Here is a 7,305-nt window from a genome sequence, read left to right on the forward strand (position 1 = left end):
CAGGTCCCCAGCCTAATAAAATTAATTCATCTTTAGGAAAAAGGCTTCAAATTTTGAAGGATGAAAGGATAAGTCAATCTTAACAGCATTTGGATTGCAAAGGATTGGAAAACTTTCTACAATAAATTGATTACTAAGTGATACTCACTGAAAGTAAATAAGTCTTGTTAATAAGTCTCTGAATTATTTTAGTAACTTTCAAAAACTGACATGTCAGTACAGTTATAAAATGGCTGACTTCATAAACATCACAAAATATCTTTAGTGATATTTTTCCCATTAATATTCAAAACATCCTTGATGTTCGTATTGGACTTTTTTTCTCATCATATTCCAAATAAATTACCTAATATTCTGAGGAAATTTCTAGAATGCATTCTTTCATTTGCAAAACATAGAAATCTACTTAAATCTGAATTTTAAATCTTTCTTCAGAAATCGTGCAGAATTATTATTAAGGTGACAAGATGGCAGAAATGTCAGCACACCAGATAAAATGCGTAGAGACATTTCGTCTGTCTTTACATTCTGAGTTCAAATTCGGCTTCGCCTGTCAACCTGCTTTGCTTTCCATCCTTTAGGGGGATGGGGGTCGATTAAATAAGCACCTGCCAAGAACTGGCGCTTGATGCGATCAACTTACCCTTTCCCACAACAACAGCAAGCCCTATGCCAAAATTTGAAACCATTATTATTATTATTATTATTATCGTTATTATGTGCAATATATATTTTGAATTATATGTGTTTAAATCTTTGGTATATGCATTGTTTGCATGTATGTATGTGTATATATACACACACATGCATATATATATATATATATATATATATATCTTATAAAATATATATACATAACTTTTGGTGCTTGCATTTGGAATAATAAACATTTTCATTATAAAGATTCCCCGCTACACCAAAATTCCCTTACCCACAATGCACCAATGCTAACCACAATGCATCACTGTTTCGCTACCCGCACCTACAGCAGTATCATATCGTTTGCTACATTACTGCTAGTAATGCTAATTAATATATTAATTATAAATTCTTGAAGCTTCAAAGCTATGTATGCACACACATGTATAAATATATATACATAGCCAAACATACATATATATATATATATATATCCATAAATTTATATAAATAAGGATAAGATCGATATTTAAAATATTGATCTTATCAAGTGGCCAGCATGGGAATAAAAACCATCAAAGGTAACAATTATTTAAAATTATAATATAGGGTATCTAAGAGATACCACCACGCTGAAAATAACAGTCAAATCTTGACTCTAAACCACAATAAATGTTCATATAGCACGAAGAGCAAAGACGAAGATAAAATAGTTTATTTGCTAGTTTATTTTATCTTCGTCTTCGCTCTTCGTGCTATATGAACATCTATTGTGGTTTAGAGTCAAGATTTGACTTATTTTCAGCGTGGCGGTATCTCTTAGATACCCTATATTATAATTTTAATTTTAAATAATTTATATATATATCCATATGTATATACATGCATATGCATATAAAGTCACCTTTATATGGTGTGTATATAAACATGTTTATGTATGTATGTATGTATGCATTCATACACACATTATATATACACTTTTAAACAAACCGTTATTTAAAATATTTTCTTTGGCAAAATGACAAATTCCTACACCTAGATAAATGCAGGATGTATATAAGTATCTAGAATATGCATGTGTGTGTTTGTGTGTGTGTGCATATATATATATATATATATATATATATATATATATTTGAAATTGTTAACTATTCAAAATTTTCTACACTTGTTAACAAAAGAACTAATTACTAGATTTATAAAAGATGTGTGTATACGGGTGACTATGATGATTATACACACACACGTGTATGTGTGTGCGTATACATAGTCTAATTTGTCAAGTTTAGGGTTGTTATTTTTACTAAAAATGGTAAATCATTGGATGTGTGTGTGTGTGTGTATTTAATTTTTTATGTCAAAATACCAAATTTGTTGGATATATAAGCTAAATTGAGGGTGTATATTGGTGCATTTGTTTATGTGTGTGTGCATACGTATAAATATATATTTGTATAAGTATAAATGTATATGTATAAACATATTTGCATATATATATTTATACTAATATACACACACGTGTGTGTATATAAGTATAAGTGTATATATGCAAATATACATGCACAAACTTAACTGCTACTTATTGAAATCTTAATGAATTACTAGAAATGAGATAAATAATGAGTGTGTGTGTACATATATATATATATATATATATATATATATATATATATATATATATATATACACACGCACACATCTATGATATGAATATATGCATATATGAACTTGTATGTATATACGCATCTATTCATACATATAAAAACATTCGTATTTGTCAGCTGTTCTAAAACTTAAATCATTACATATTTATATATATCTATATATAAACATGTCTGTATGCATATACAAGCAGGTATGTATACATACATGTATGCATAAATATGCACACATTTTTAGCTGTCAGCTAATCAAAGTACCTTCTTTACCAAAATAACTTATCTCAGTATATTTACGATGAAAGAGAAAAGTGTATATAAAAAAAAACAATAAAAAGTTAAAATATAAACAGTTAATATATAGATACACATTATTAAACGCACACACACACATGTAACATGCATACATACATAATGCATGTATGTACATACACACACACACAATATGAGATATACTATGAATATCATATAAGAATATTCTATAAAATATTCTCAAAGAATATAACAGGATATATACATAATGTATACCGTTATATATATATATATATATATATATATATATATATATATTCTTGGAGGGTGATCTATAGACAATATATCACTATAGGATATTCATGGAAAGATTATATATACACATACACATATATATATGTATATATACATACATGCACGCACACACACACACATGTAACAAAGCAAAATAATAAAAAAGATAATAGCTTAACGTAGAACACTTTTAATATTGCTACCAATGTTTACAGATATTGAACAGTATTGAAAAAAGGCCATCAGGAATATCATGCATATTGTCTTTATAATACATACATATCTATAGGTGTATATATATATATATATATGTGTGTGTGTGTGTGTGTGTGTTTATAATTTATATCATATGTATAATTATATGCTTATTATTACATTTATATGTACACACATAAATATGCAGACATACACATGCACACACACTCACATACACACACACACACATATATATATATATATATATATATATATATATAGGTGCAGACATTACAGTTATAGAAACTAGTCAGTCCATGTTACTAATAGTTTCAAAACTAATCAAAATAGTTGACTTATCATCAAACCATTCTGCGCAGTTTTAGAGCTACTAGTAACATGAACTGACTCGCTCCCACAATTGTAAAAATATAAACTCTATATTCTTTATATTGAATGCCCTTGACTTTATATATATATATATATATATATATATATATATATATATATATCTTTCCATATAATCATTCATACATACACATGCACAGAATTAATTAGAAATTTGGTTAATAACTAAAATGTTTGTGGTTTATCAGTGAATACTTTTGCCACTATAGATAAGCCGAAACAATTCTGCTGGGGCCCCTCACAAACTGGCCACTGACTGCTACCTCTAACTGAAAGCCACCACCACATCACATCACATGATTGGTCAGTCACCTACCCACTATTCTCATTGGCAACTTCACAGATGACCATCCACCAATATCCAAAGAATGAATGAATGAAGCAATGGTAAGGATTTGAATATATAATTACTTACATACACACATTTCATACACACACACATATATATTCTTTATTTGTGGATTTTCAACTTTTCAGCACCACCTCAGGTTTCAGGTAAGTACAGTTTACAATTTTCAAGTATTCCATTTAAGGGCGTTCATTCTCACTGTTCACCACTAACATACATATATATACATATATATATAGAGAGAGAGAGAAAGAGAGACAGTCACATACACATATGTATCATATATACACACATATACAGATTCAAAGCTTTGCCCTCCATGTAGCTACTCCAAGTACCTCAATCACAATCAAGCTGCTGGAGGTGACTGCTAGGAGATTCCGGGGTCACTCAGAGCCTGGAAACCAGAATTCCTAACTGGTTTCAAGTTCCTTGAAGAATAGGGATAGCAACATAGGAATGGTAAACTCAGAGTACCCACAAAGTAAAAGCTCCTAGCTTCAAATAAATATACTCTTCTACATGGACTGAGTGCATTCTTTTCTCTCTTATACATTGGGACATATGTGTGTGTGTGTATATATATATATGTGTGGGTTTGTGTGTGTGTGCATCTGTGTGTATGTAATAGATTTTAAAATATAGTTCACATAATATATGTAGGGAAATACATTAGCATAATATATGTAGAGAGATACATTAGCATAATATATGTAGAGAGAGACATTGACATTAATATGTGAAGAGATTCACTGTCAGGCAGAAGCGACTCCACTGCATGCACAAATAGCTGAGTACGTGTTTGTGTGTGTGTGTGTGTGTGTGTGTGTGTGTGTATTTGGGGGTAGGTGACAGGTTGACAACAGTTTGCTGACAGGGCAATGGTGGTAGTAGCGGTGGAGGTGGTAACGATGGTGTTAAGCAGTACATACACATATATACTATGTGTGTGTGTGTATATATATATATATATATAGATAGATAGATAGATATATACATACACATATATATATATATATATATATATATATATATATATATATATATATATATATATATATATATGTTGCAGGCTCAATTGACAAAGTAACCATAGCAACAATAACAAGAACAATAATAACAACAACAACAACAGTAGCAGCAATCCAGGTGAAAATGACAATAATATTGGGTATGGGGTAAGGGATAGGGTGTTGACGGTGTTTTGTAGTGGTGTTGGTGTGTTGCAGTGGTGGTGGTAGTGGTATGTTGTAGGGAGATGCGTTGTACTGGTGGTAGTGTTATTACATTGTGGTGGTGTTGTAGTAGCGGTGGTAGTGGTGGTTCTGTAGGCGATGTGTCATGCTATAGTAAGTAGTGTGGAGTATGGTACAAAGTACAGTGTGGTGTGTAATGCTGGTGTATAGTACAATGCATAGTGTAGTGTGTGATGGTGGTGTTGTTGTAGTATAGTACAGTGTATGGAGTGGTGTGTGAAGTGGATGTTGTAGTATCGTACAGTGTATACTGTGGTGTGTAATGGAGGTGTAGTATAGTACAGTGTATGCAGTGGTGTGTGATGTTGGTGTTGTAGTGTGGTACAGCGTATGAGATGTGGTATGTAGTGGTGATAGTGTGATGGTCTTATACAGTGTGCTACAGTATAGTACATAGTGTGATAGTGGTACATGACATAGCGTAGTGTGATGTGTAGAATAATGATAGTTTGTGTTGTAGTGTGCAATGTAGCATGGTGTGTGGAATGTGCTGTGGTATGGTATATAGCATGTAGTGTGCTTATGTTATACAGCAATACTGTAGTATGTGACGTACTGCGATGATGGCATGTGATACAGTGTAGTACGTAGCATAGTGTTATACGATACATACAGTGTTTTGTAATGTGGCAATGGTGATAGCATGTAGTGGTACTGTGATATGTGGTTTAACATAAGAATGGTGGTACAGTGTAGGGCATAGGGCATTGTGTAGTTCGAGATGTAGTAATGTGTAGTGTGGTTTAGTCCGGTGTAGTGTGAACATAGTATGTGATACAGTGTAGTGTCTAGAGTGGTGTTGCATGAGACACAGTAGTGTGATGTAGTGTAGGAGGTAGTATTGTGTGCTGTAGTGCAAGTCAGGTAACATCAGGGGGAGGGGCAAGAAAAGTCCATTTTCTCTTTCGCATCATTAACAAACAATTTTAAATAAAAAATTTAATTGACATAAAAAGAAGAAAAAAAAATGAATTAATTAAATAGTTTTTTTTTTTTTTCAAATAAATTAACGAGGCAGATGTGTGAGTGTGTGTATGCATATATATATTTATATATGTATATGTGTGTTTATATAAATCAATTTGAGTATTACAGTAACCAAACTAGCACACACAAACACACAACTATATATACACGTATACATTCATATACATACATATATATACACACATACATATATCCACATACATATACACATACATACACACATATACATATTTATATACATATACACACACATACACACATATACATATTTATATACACATATATATATATATATACATACATATATATATATATATATATACATATACATATATATATACATACATACATATACATATACATATATATATATACACACACATATTTCCACACACACACTTTACTGAATCCAGTCACAAACTCAGACAAAAACACACACATGCATACATACACACTTAGAAATGCATATGCATGCATATACAAATACATCTTTCATCTTTTACTTGTTTCAGTCACTGGACTGCGACCATGCTGGGGCACCACCTTGGAGGGTTTTAATCAAATGAACCAACCCCAGGACTTTTTTTTTTTTTTTTTTTTTAAACCTGGTACTTATTCTATCAGTTACACATGTATACATAAACACTCAAATATACCCATACCCAGGGTACTCAAGTATACACCACAACCCAGGGCACATACATACGTACACACACATATATATGCATACATATACACACATGTAAGCAGAATCTGTAAGCTGTTGTAAGTGGGAGAAGGGGGGGGGGAGGCAGACACACTTGGTGTCCCACAGGGAAGGCAGCATTTTGCATCTTATATGTTTATAAAGCTGTCTTACATATGAGAACTCTCGGAAAAGAAACACACACACATGCATATACACACATACATACATACATACTCAAGCACCTGTAAGCACTCACACAGACATCCACACACAGACAGCCATATAGGCACACAAACATACTAAAGCCTGTGTGTGTGTGTGTGTGTATGTATATGTGTGTATATATATACACACATATATATATATATATATATATATACACACACACGCTTACATACGCATAGATGGTGCAAAATTCGGTGGGAACGAATGAGGCAGAGAGGGAGGGAGAGAAGGGAAGGAGGTTTTGTGGTAGTGGTATGAGGTGGTGGGCGGAGTTAAATGCACAGGCCACTCCTCCTACCCTCATTTCACTAAAGGTGAGAGAAAAAAAAACCTTCCTGAATTTCTCCCCTCTCT

Source organism: Octopus bimaculoides, chromosome 29 (assembly GCF_001194135.2).
Source record: "Octopus bimaculoides isolate UCB-OBI-ISO-001 chromosome 29, ASM119413v2, whole genome shotgun sequence".
NCBI classification, from domain to species: Eukaryota; Metazoa; Mollusca; class Cephalopoda; order Octopoda; family Octopodidae; genus Octopus; species Octopus bimaculoides.